Raw genomic sequence first — 13,332 nt, 5'->3', positions numbered from 1 at the left:
CTACGCTGTATTCATCGGACTTACAGCATCACATGACCTCATCCAAAGATCAGGGTTCTGGAAATTACTAAGCAAATTTTGCTGCCTGACAAAGTTCACTAAAATCCTTAGGCTAGTTCCTAACAGAGTGGTTGAGAGATTTAGAGTGCCCCTAAGAGTGAAGCAGGGTTGGGTAACAGAACTGGTTCTGCTCAACTTAACAGGACCAAATCTGTGTGCGCAATGAGAGATTTATAAATCAGCATTAGAATACACTTCCCATTCAGTTGGAAACTTCTAGCTCAACAGTCTATGAACTTCATCAAAAATATCTGGTAGAGTGGTTTGGCAACTGCTGTGTATAGATGGCTGTATTATAGAGGCGTATGGACAAGAAGACATCAATCAATCAATGGTATTTGAGTGCTTACTATGTACAGAGCACTGTACTAAGCACTGGGGAGAGTACAATAGAGGAGAATTAGCAGACATGTTCCCTGCCCATATATGATTATACAGTGCTTTGCAGACTTAATTCAGTGTGATAGACTGATAATAAATATGAAGAAAACTGAAGTGATATAATAACCGCACTGGAAAATCCTACACAGAACCAAATGGTTTCCTCAGCAACTCAGAACTTCAAATAGTCTCCATATTCTTTAACCAAGGCAGTCCACTAAGCCAATGAAGCACAGATAAGTAAAGTTTACAACTAGTGGTGGAAAGAGCTTAGAAGTGAGAGTCAGAAGGACCAGGCTATAGTCCCAGCTCTGCTACAGGACTGCTGTATTCAATCACATTTATTGAGCGCTTACTGTGTGCAGAGCACTGTACTAAGCGCTTGGGAAGTACAAGTTGGCAACATGTAGAGACGGTCTGTACGCAACAACGAGCTCACAGCATGACCTTGGGCAATTCACTTAACCCTCTGGGCCTAAATTTCCTCATCTTTCAAATGGAGTTTAGATAGACTGTGAGCTCCATATAGGAGAAGGATTGTTTCCAATCTTATACCCTTTTATCTACCCCAGTGCTCAGTGCATAATAAGTGCATAATAACTGCCACTGTTACAATTATTATTAGAATAAGGAATTGAATAATAAATATCAGCATGGTATTTGGCAGACTGCAAGAAAGAGTGCAGAGAAAAAGGAGCATCAAGCCCACTGTAATCACAAATTTGCCAGCATCTGATGGCAGTGAGATCTCATAACCATTCCTGCCTTCCAATCTCTCCCTTTTCTTCCTGAATATCTTGATAATACTGGCAACTTTTAAATCCTGTGGTAGTTTCTGGGTATATATGTTGAATAAGAGCAAGTGATTGAGCAGCATAGCCCCCTCTATTTACATTTCAGCAGTAGGATAAACATTAGAAGTACTAAAAGAATTTACTTAGCCTTTACTGTTTGCAAAGCATTGTACTAAATGCTGGGAATGAGTGAACAAGAGGAAGTAAATTGCTGTCTCTGTTGGGCAGGGGGTGTAGGGGGAGGGGAGAAGTGTAAGTTGTAAAATTCTCAGGAATTTTCTAGCTCTAATGGAAGTTTCAGAAGCCAGAGCATGTTGGAGAGGCTTTTGGTATTTGATGGACTTTTATTAGGAAAGCCATTGAAATAAACTCATTTTTATTACAAATGGGCTGTTTTCTGTATCTGCTATTGATCTTTTCTAACTTCTAGTCTAGATGCTTCTAATCAAGAGCCCTCCATCTGCTTTCAGGATATAAATCCCTTGTAAAAATGAGAACAAAGCATCTTTAGGTTAAGCCCTGTTCCCTCCTTTGTAAATTGGTGATAAACGGCTCCGGCAATCACTGGCCAACATTCAGAACTGGTACTGCAGACAATGGCAGGTTTGACTTATGAGGAAAGCTAAGGTGCATTGCTGATTCTTATCATATAACATTCATTTGTTTTTATTCTTTTGGTGTGTGTTTGGGGGTGGGGGGGACGTTGAGAGATAAATGGCCATGCATTTCAGCTGTAATCTGCTAGTTCATTGTCTTTTGCAGTGTGTTAAATTCTAATATGTTAAATTCTCAACTAGACCATTTAGAAAAATAATCGTTCAAAGATACTGGATATTTCAATGACTAATTTTCAATCAGTGTTTTAACAAAATAACAAGCTTGATTTGCATCTATTTAAATAATAGACAATGGAACTTTCAGAAGTTTTCTGACCAGCTGCCATTTATTATGATTTTTTTTTTAAATTGCCATTTACTGTAAAAGTACAAATTGGCTGCCTGCTATCTGGTGGGGAGGAGGTAGAGAATCGTGGGGTTTGCAGGGAACTGTGAGAAACCACGTTTTTCACTTTCTCCATATACTTCCCCATATCACTCCAAAATGAAGATCGTGGGATTAGGAGCCCTCAAAGTGTATGCTTCCCAATGGAAAAATGATTCCTTCTTCCAGTCAACTATTCCCATGGCTGTGTGTGTCTGCTCCTTATAGTTTAGATAATAGTTTATTAACTTTTATTTTTATGGTATTTGTTAAGCACTTAGAATGTGCCAGGCACTGTATTAAGCCCTGGGGTAGATAAAACTTGATCAGGTTGGACACAGTCCCTGTCCTATATGGGACTCACAGTTTTAATTCCCATTTTGCAGATGAGGTTACTGAGGTACAGAGAAGTGAGTGACTTGCTCAAGGTCACACAGCAGACAAGTGATGGAGCCAGGATTAGAATGCAAATCCTTCTGAATCCCAGACCCATTCTCTAACCACTAAGTCACTCTGCTAAGCCACACTGTTTGATAATGGTAATAACTGATGTCTTTGTTAAGTGCTTTCTAAGTGCCAAGCACTGTAGTAAGTGCCAGAGTAGATACACGATAAATGGGATGGACACAGTCCCTGTCCTACATGGGACTCACCATTTTAAAAGGAGGGGGAACAGGTGTTTAATCCCCACTTTACAGGTGAGGAAACTGAGGTTCAGAGAATTTAAGTGACTTTCCCAAGATCATGCAGTTGATAAGAAGTAAGGCCAGGTTAAGAACCTTGGCTTTCTGACTCCCAAACCCAGGATCTTTCCACTAGGTCACACTGCTTTTCAAGAGTTGAAATGATGCATTGATCAAATGACCAAGAGGAATATAGGGAACTAATCATAAATAATTATGTGGGAAGAAAAAAGGGAACAAAACCAAATACAAATTACAGATATGGATGAGGATTTGGTCCTCACTCAGGTTCATGAGATGCCATTAGTCTAATAAGAAAGATAGTTACAAGAAGACATGAATCCAGGACTTTACTGAGGCCAAGCACTATGCTAACCACTGGAGTGTGGACAAGACAATCGATCAGGCATAGTCTCCAACCCACACAGAGTTTATGATCTTGGGGAGAAGAAACAGGCTTTTATCTCCATTTTACAGATGAAGAACCAGGGCACACAAAAATTAAGCGATTTGACAAAGGGCAAAGGCAGGATTAAAACCCAGGTCTCCCTATTCCCAGTCTAGGTCTCTTCCTACTAGGCCATTCTGCTCTTCCTGAAAATGTCTAGGGAAACCAGGTACAGCATCGATCAAATCAGCTCAACAAGCAGCACTCTCTCTGAAGAATGTTGTGGAGCACTGACTATTAGAAGTGTGAGTGCGTGTGTATTCACTGGCAACAAACTGTTTCCCTCTGTTGAATTTACTTGATCACAACACCCAGGGCCAGTGAAAATGTGTTTCCCTAGAATCCTCCATTACCTGTGTGGGAGACTCTTTGTCGCCTTTATTTCTCTAAACAATACCTTTCATCGTACCCATGGAGAAATACTAAAGTGAATCACTTGCCTCCAAGAGGAGAAAAAACCCATTCACAGGCAATTGGAAGGTGAATATTTATGCTAGAGAGTCCCTCTAGGCTGTAAGCTCATTGTGGGTAGGGAATGTGTCTGTTATACTTTTGTGCTGTACTCTCCCAAGCATTTAGTACAGTGCCCTGCACACAATAAGGATTCAGTAAATATGATCGACTGAATGAGAGCTGGGCTTGTTACCCTTCCTCTTAGAGGTGATGAAAAATCCCCTGGCAGAGAGGCTGGTTCTCTGTTTGACCGTTTCATCTAAGAGATAGGAATGGATACTATCACACTCCCTCCAAACTTCCATTTCTTTTTCATATGTGTCATTGGCCTCAAGGGGAGAAAAATGATTGAAGGGTTAAATTATATTTATCTGGTTTTGTCCCTGTGAAGAATTTCCAATGTGATACAATCACCTTTCACGCTCCCATCATTGTTAAATTCATAAACACCGAGCAAGCATTGAATGGAGATCCAAATATTGTGAAGTACCAAGATATTGCTATTAAAACTCATTTTTTTTCCAGCAGGTGGTATCAGCATGGCTTATATATTATTAACAATCATGTACATCCAGGCATCTTTATTCGCCACATGAAAGCTGAACTGTTAAGGATTGTATACTTAACTGATATTTATCATTTAACTACCTCTACAGGAAACTCCTCTTTTTACCCTTGTCCTTTCTCTTCAACGAATGTCCTCTTGTTCCTATTTCATTTCACAAGTTTTGAATACTGACAAATGACCGTGCATAAGGAAAGTGACAGAAAATGTATTTAAAATTGTACATAAAATGATTAAAATTTCATAGATGCCCAAAAGGTCGAAGTTATGAATAATAGGAGAAGGAAAATCACAAAAAATCGGCCTTGAACCTAGATTTAAATCCCACTTTTGACCTGGTTTTGATAGCATCAAATGCCAATTCTGTCTCATCTTTCAAGGGCAAATCACCTAAACAGTGTGTGGGAGACACAGGCACAAAGCCAGTAATAAAGAGCAAGTTTTCTTTGCTCTTCTGCTTCTAACTCTGAACTCCCAAGTTGTATCCACCCAACAGCCACCTTTAGCACTTCTGTATTTTTTATGCCCATTTTTAACTAACTCTAAGTGGAACAAGAGAAAGCTGATATGTATTTGCACTTGGATCTGTGACCTTTGGGCATTTGATATTCTCCCCACCCTCAGCCCCACAGCACTCATATATATAGAATAAATAATTCATATATATCTATTTCTGTCTCTCCCTATAGACTGTTAGCTTACTGTGGGCAAGGAACATGTCTACCAACTCTCTTGTATTGTACTCTCCCAAACAGAACAATGCTCTGCTTACAGTAAGTGCTCAATGAATATCATTGATTGATTAGTTTTTCTAGCCAACACTTGGGAAATGCTTTTGGGGTCTCTACTTTCCATATATCTGCCTTCAGAATGGTTTCCATTTCTTTTTTTTCCTCTCACTTCCCCACATTTTCCAAGAGATTCAGGCCCCACATGGGGCCCATTTAACTTTTCTGTGCCTCAGTTTCCTCATCTGAAGTAAAGGTAGGAGGGAGTAGGATTTAATCCCCATTTTACATGGGAGATAACTGAGGCACAGAGAAATGAAGTGACTTGCCCAATGTGATTTGACAAACAGGAAGATGCTGGGACTGCTGAAAGGGCAATCCTGAAAAAGAACAGGACATTAGTAGTTGCTTTTGGAGATCCTGGTGCTAGATTACATACTTCTTCAGGAAAAGCTTGTGCCTGGGAATCAGAAGGTCATGGATCCTAATCCCAGCTCCTCCACTTGTCTGCTGTGTGACCTTGGCCAAGTCACTTCACTGAGCCTCAGTTACCTTATCTGGAAAATGGGGATTGACACTAAGAGCCCCAAATGGGACAGGGACTGTGTCTGACCCGATTTGCTTGTATCTACCTCAGAGCTTAGTAGGGTGCCTGGCGCATAGTAATCACTTGACAAATACCATAATTATTATTATAATTATTAATTCAAATTATTAATTCACAACCCCCCCTCTTGACTATCTTAAATCTTTTCCAGGATTCTTTTTCGGTGGGGAGGGATGTGATGATGATGATGATGATCATGATCATGATGACAACACCGAGAATGGTGGACAAGCTTCAGTCCTGAACTCGGTCCTGAGATTTCAGGATTGAAACCCTGTACAAAGGATCTGTTTATGGTGCTAGTGATTTGTTCACTGCTACTCACACTCTCATAATAATAATAATAATAATAAAATATATGATAATAATGGTATTTGTTAAGCTCTTACTATGTACCTAGGACTGTTCTAGGCACTGTGGTAAATACAAAGTTATCAGGTTGGGTGCAGTCTCTGTCCCATGTGAGCCTTGCCATCTTAATCCCCATTTTACAGATGAGGGAACTGAGGCAAAGAGAAGTGAAGTGACTGGCCCAAGGTCATGCAGCAGACAAGTGGCAGAGCCGGGAATAGATTCCAAGTCCTTCTGGCTCCCAGGCCTGTGTTCTCCCCCAACCTCCTCCTAACGGCGCCCAGGCTGGGACCAAGAATGCAGTTGCCGAGAGATTTACAAATTCTGCAGGCTGACTCCAGAGAACTTCCTTTGCGGGTCGCTTGGATTTTGCTTCATCTTCACAGTGCGATGTGGTTTGTCCTTTCCAAATGACTGTGGTTCTTTTTGAGCCCAGGTGCTCCGCTCACCCTCTTTTCCCCATCAGCCCCTTCATGGGGGTGGTGGGGGGAACTGACTCTGTAACAGCTCCAGACCCACAACGGTAGAGATCACAGACTCTAAACACACAGCTGGGACTCTGAAAAGTAGTGTGGGGGTGAGTAGGCCACGGGGAAAGATGTAGTAAGTTGCCAAGGCAACGCTAAGGTCTTTTACATATGGGTCTTATTTACGGCTGAAGTGATTTCAGCGTAGTGCGGATGATGTGCTGAAGCATTTTAGCCCAACAGGGGTAGTAACAATAATAATTGTAGTATTTGTTAAGCACTTACTATGTGCCAGGCACTGTACTAAGTGCTGGGGCAGATGTATGTCCTAGTGGATAGAGCATGGGCCGGGGTTTCAGAAGGACCTGGTTTCTAATCCGGGCTCCACCACTTGTCTGCTATTATTTATTATTTTCCAAGTAACCTTGGGAAAGTTACTTAATTTCTCTGTGCCTCAGTCACCTCATCTGTAAAATGGGGATTAAGACTGTGAGCCCCATGTGGGACGGGGCTGTGCCCAATTTAATTAGCTTGTCTCTTCCCCAGCACTTAGAAGAGTACTTAATAATAATAATAATAATAATAATAATAATAATGACATTTATTGAGCACTTACTATGTGCAAAGCACCGTTCTAAGTACCGAGGAGGTTACAAGGTGATCAGGTTGTCCCACTTGACACATAATAATCATTTAACAAATACCACCGTTATTATGATTTTTTACAATGTAATTGGATTGGACACAGTCCCTATCCCACATAGGGCTCACAATCTTCAACTGACATTTTACAAATGTGGGAACTGAGGCACAGAGAAGTGAAGTAACTTGCCCAAGGCCACACAGCAGACAAGTGTCAGAGCCAGGATTAGAACCCAGGTTCTCCTGACTCCCAGGCTTGTGCTCTATCCACTAGGCCACACCACTTCTTCTTTGTGTTCTTCACAATGCTCTTCACCAGCCACATCAACCACCTGATTTTTGGTTGGTTTTTTTTTTTAGAAAGAAGAAGGGTGCTCATCCGGGTACAAGTAACTTTGAAGTCCTGATAATGCTCTCCCTTCATTGACACTCTGGGTGTAGTCTGGGAGTCAGAGGACCTGGATTGTAATCCCAGCTCTGCCATCTGCCTGCTGTGTGAGCTATGCAAGTGACAACTTCTCAGGGCCTCAGTTTCCTCATCAGCAAAATGGGAATTCAATACCTGTTAGACTGTAAACCCCATTTGGATCAGGGACTGAATCTGGCCTGACTATCTTGTATCTTCCCCAGTGCTTGGTACAGTGCTTGGAATAGTAAGATCTTAACAAATCCATAGTATTACTGCTACAATAAATAATGACGTGTGGTGTTTGTTGCTTGATTACTCAATTAGGGCAGAAGGGGATGAGGCACAGGGTGAGATTTGACTTTGATGCCATGTAAATAATCAGAAAAGCATACACCCACTGGACTCAACTCCTTTCTACTTTCCTCTGCTTGCTAGAACTGCAGCCCAGAGAGAACATGGGGAATGGTGTTCAGGGAGATTGTGTGCCAGAAAATGCTTATCATTTGGGAAAAAGATCAAAATCTTGAGAAACTGTTCCACTGAAATGTTTCTGTGGGCTGGATTTGGGGTTTGGAAGCACAGCCTTTTAAATGAAATCAAAAGGCTAAACAAAATGTCATGGCTGGGGAGGGAGACGAGTAAGCTCAAAAACGTCTCTGATCCATTTCCAACCCAAATCAGCAAGCTCCACAGAGCTCTGATTAATTTCTATTTCTAACCTAAGGCAGGGGGAAAGCAGTACACATAGAATGACTATCCCAACCTCCTCATCTTGGAAGAAATTCCGAACCCAGCACTGTTAATGTTTTTAACTAGTGAACATGGTATTGGTTAAGAAAAACCTGCTTTTCTAAGGTTAAATTGTTCAACTAGTAAGAGAAAAAGAGTGTCAAAAATGGCAGTTCTTACAGCCAGCATGATTTCTTTTTAAATTACTGAGCCAAAAATGCCATTACTGAGATATTTTCCAAATTCTGCAGGTTGGCTCTAGTGAGCTTCCTTTGATTGGATTTTGTTTCATTTAAGCAGATTCTTCATGGTGTGGTGTGGTTTGGCCTTTCCAAATGACTGTGGTTCTCTTTGGGCCCAGGTACTCTGTTCAGTCTCTTTTTCCCATCTGGGCTGTGGGTGGAACTGACTTTGTCTTAGTTCCAGGCCTGTAACGGTAGGGATCACAGACTCTAAACACACAGCCGAGACTGTGAAAGGCAGTGTGGGGGTGGCAGAGGAGCGGAGAGGAGAAAGTCTGTGGTCTGGGTACTCTTCCTTCCTTTCAAACAGAAGCCTGGGTGATCATCATTCAACTTCAGGGAGATACAAACTGATACAAACAGACTCCACACGAACATGCATCAATCCTTTACCTTCTAAGTTGTTACTGATGATATCACAATGCAGGATATCTTCCCAACCGTTGGGCCTATTGCTCTATTTCCCTGACAGAGTATTGGAAACATCCTTTAAATGTAGCATTCATGCATGTTTATCATGCTGTTTTTACCTGTATGTGTCTGTTACCAGTCTTTCCTCCCTACACCTTCAGATTAAGAAACCATGATATGCCAGGGGCCTTGGCTGATTTATTACCCTCAGACTTCTCCCTAGTCCTCAATACAATACTTTGCATGGAGTAAGCATTGAATAAATCATCCACATAGAGATGGTAGCTGAAGCCATGGGAGTGAATGAGTTGTCCAATGGAGTGGGTGTAGAAGGAGAATAGAAAGGGATCGAGAACTGAGCATTGCGGGACCCCCACTGTCAGAAGGTGGGAGGCAGAGGAGGATCCAGCAAAATAAACTGAGAAGGAGCAGAGAGATAGGAACAGAACTAAGAGAGAATGTCACTGAAGCTAAGATTGGATAAAGTCTCAAGGAGATGGGGGTGTTCTACAGTGTCAAAGGCAACTGAGAGATCTAGGAGGATTAGAATGGAATAGAGGCTGTTAGATTTGGTGAGAGGAAGGTTATTTGTTAGAGAGGGTTGTTTCCAAATGCTTTGTACAGTGCTCTGCACACAGTAAGTATTCAATAAATTTGATTGATTGATTAACCTGAACTTGACAACTGGTGAACCTAATATCAATGGAAGGAAGATGTCAAGGGACCTAGAAGAGAGATGAGAGGCCTAAAAGGAAACCTACTTGAAGAGTTTAGCTAGACCTGCCCAATTCCCACAATGCAAAGCCAATGGGCAAAACTCCGAGGGTGGGTCTTTTGTGGATATGTGAAATACTTGGTGGCAAAATGCTCAAGAATGGGAGGGGCATGTAAGAATCCTTGTAATAAGAATATTAACTGTGGTATTTGTTAAGGGTTTATTATGTGCCAAGCACTGTACTACAAAATAATCAAGTCCCCCACGGGGGCTCACAGTCTAAGTAGGAGGGAGAACAAGTATTGAACATCTATTTTGCAGATGGGGAAACTGAGGCAGGGAGTAGTTAAGTGACTTGCCCAAGGTCACACAGCAAACAAGTAGCAAAGTCAGGTTTAGAACCTATGTTCTCTGACTCACAGATTCATGCTCTTTCCACTTGGCCATGCTGGTTCTTGGAGCTCAATATACCTTCTTAAGAAATGTCACAACTGCAACTGCTTTCAAGCCAAAGCACAGATAGCCTAACTGTCCTTGGGGTTACCAGTTCCTACCTGTGCCTGTGTTTTTCCCACTTGGACAATGGGGATTCCAGGACTCTGATCTGCTTCCCAATCCCCACCACCTTCTTCCTATGAGACCATCAGACCTAGCTACTCACATCACCTCTGACCTCTGTCCCCAGAATCCACTTGGCCCTTCTGGAGTCCTATAGACTTCTATTCTCAGCTCTACCACCCCAACATCATTTTTCTTGCCCTCCTTCATGCCCCTTATAAGGGGAGCTACATCTAACAGGAGACCCTAAAAAACACAGAGGCCAGGTCCAAAGACCCACAAGACATCCCCACTGCTGCTCTGAACTGAGAACAGGGCCTCCTTAGGTCTTCTTGTGGTTGGTAGGCATGAAAGTGTCACCCTTCCCATCCATCAGGCTCATAAACTCTGAAACTATAGTACAGTGCCTCAAACATCAAGGACCCAAATCAGGGTTCTTCCTCTGGTTGGCACTCAGAAAGCACTGATGATGCTCATAGTGATTGATTGATGCTCACATTGGCTAATTTCCTAGGTTCTTGTCTTGTCTTACGCCATCAAGTCGTCTTTGACCTATAGCGATGTCATGGACACATCTCTCCCAGAACGTCCCACATCCATCTGCAATCGTTCTGGTGGTGTAATAATAATAATAATAATAATGGTATTTGTTAAGTACTTACTATGTGCAAAGCACTGTTCCAAGTGCTGGGGAGGTTACAAGGTGATCAGGTTGTCCCCCGGGGGGCTCACAGTTTTCATCCCCATTTTACAGATGAGGTAACTGAGGCACAGAGAAGTTAAGTAATAATAATAATAATAATGGCATTTATTAAGCACTTACTATGTGCAAAGCACTGTTCTAAGCGCTGGGAAGGTTACAAGGTGATCAGGTTGTCCCACGGGGGGCTCACAGTCTTAATCCCCATTTTACAGATGAGGTAACTGAGGCACAGAGAAGTTAAGCGACTTGCCCACAGTCACACAGCTGACAGTTGATGGAGCTGGGATTTGAACCCATGACCTCTGACTCCAAAGCCTGGGCTCTTTCCACTGAGCCACGCTGCTTCTCCATAGAGTTTTCTTGGTAAAAATACGGAAGTGGTTTACCATTGTTCCTTCCACGCAGTAAGTATGAGTCTTCACCCTTGATTCTCTCACTTGTTGCTGCTGCCCAGCACAGTGAATTTCAACTTGTAGCACATTGCCTTCCACTAGCTAGCCACTACCCAAGCTAGGAATGGAAAGGATATGCTTCTGCCTGACTCTCCCTCCTGTAGTCAAGATTGGTAGAGTACTGGGAACTCTCCAGGTTTGAGCCTGAGAGGGATCCCTAGGTTCACCCCCCTAAAATTGGCCTAAGCTGTCTAGAAGAACCACAGTGATTCACAACCAAAACGTCCATCTTTGCTTAAGCTCGTTCCCTCGTTTAAGTGTTCTTCAGCATCCACAAAATTGCAAGACAGGAGAGCTTCTTATGTTCCCAGATCTCATCCTTTCTGGTTCTGTGGGAAAATCCTAGACTAGAATGAGAATCTGGAACAAACTGAGCATTACAACCTGCCTGCCCACCTGTCATTGTTTGAACTTCATGTTTTTGGCAAATTTCCGGGTGACTCCAATAAGTTGTGCCAAGAATGAAATGGTGCACAGTTTCTCCCTCCTTCAGTATGTTTGAATGATTCTTCAGTTTGCCAGGGCTGAAGCTGTGTCTTCCAACCAAAGTAATGAAAAATAAATGTTTGAGGACATCACCAAGCTTAAACTTAATTGAATTATGAATAAGTTGTTCAAACAATGCTTAATTAACTCCAAGCAGCTACAATTATAAGCCTTTGAATAATTTTCCTGTCTAGAATGATTGAAATGTTTTCGATATAAGCCATCATCCTACCCTCTCAAGGATGGAGAGTGAAACTATCTTTAAAACTACGGAAATAATTAAACGCTATTGGCAATTAAGAAATATGCTTGACTTTAAGTAGATAGCTGTCAGTTGCCAACTGTCTTACTAAATAATATTTTATACCATTCTCTTGGTAATTGCTTTGATTCTATAAATGAGGGAAATCTAGACACATTTTCCAGTTAGGCTGCTTGTGAATTTTGATTACCTTTTTGGTGTGCAATTTCAGTCCCATAAATTTGAAAAAATAACAAAATGAGGTGTAGAAGCAACATGACTGCTTTCTGATGGTATTTGTGAAGTGCTTACTGTATGTCAGGCACTGTACTGGGCACTGGGGTTGATACAAGTTAATCAGGTTGGACACAATCCCTGTCTGAATAGGGCACACAGCCTTAATCCCATTTTAGAGATGAGGTAACTGAGGCAGAGAAGACTAGTCTCAGTTAAACAATGTGTTGAATATTGCTCTTCATTTTACAGGAACACAAAATGCTAATTCTTTCCCCAGTTTGGTAATGATTCATGTAAAGGCCTGTTATATGGAAACAAAGTGAGAAATGACTTAGGAAAGAAGATGCTTTGACAGGACATTGTTCATCTCTTCTTAGCACTCATCAAACAACCTCTGTCATTTATGCCTATCCAACCATTCCACGATGGGCTCCTTGGTCAGGACATCCTGAGGTCATATAAAAATGACTTTAAAAATGTGAAAATCACCAATCCATTTAGCTAGTTTGGGCCAAGTACTTAATACAGTGCTCTGCACACAGTTAACACTCAATAAATACCCCTGATTGGTTGACTGAATATCCCCCATGCAGATAAATGGATATTTATTAGTCTTCAGTCTCCTTTCTCCAATCTCTCACTCATAGTATTTCCCAGCTTGGAACTTCCTCTCCATCCAAATCCAATAGACCACAGTCCTACCCATAGTCAAAGCCTTCCTGATATCCCACCTCCAATGTGACTTCCAATCCATCAATAAATCAATCAGTGGTATTTATTGAGTAATTGAGTGCTTACTATGCATACCACTTTACTAAGCACTTGGGAGAGTACAATACAACAGGATTAGATGACATATTCCCTGCCCATAATGAGTTTACAATCTAGAGGGGGAGACGGACATTAATATGAATAAGTAATTTATAATATATAATTTACAGATATGTACACAAGTGCTATGAGGTTGGGGTTGGGGCAAATATCTGATG

General features: G+C 41.7%; 1 non-coding gene across 1 annotated transcript; it reads right to left on the bottom strand.

The window, feature by feature from the left end:
- Nucleotides 1–11,395: 11,395 nt before the first annotated feature.
- On the bottom strand, nt 11,396–11,533 carry LOC119933880. Its single transcript, XR_005452748.1, has one exon. It is a non-coding gene; the product is annotated as a small nucleolar RNA SNORA7 (small nucleolar RNA).
- Nucleotides 11,534–13,332: the final 1,799 nt, after the last annotated feature.

The sequence above is a fragment of the Tachyglossus aculeatus genome, chromosome 10 (genome assembly GCF_015852505.1).
Source record: "Tachyglossus aculeatus isolate mTacAcu1 chromosome 10, mTacAcu1.pri, whole genome shotgun sequence".
NCBI lineage: Eukaryota > Metazoa > Chordata > Mammalia > Monotremata > Tachyglossidae > Tachyglossus > Tachyglossus aculeatus.
This window is presented reverse-complemented; position numbering and strand designations above follow the sequence as displayed.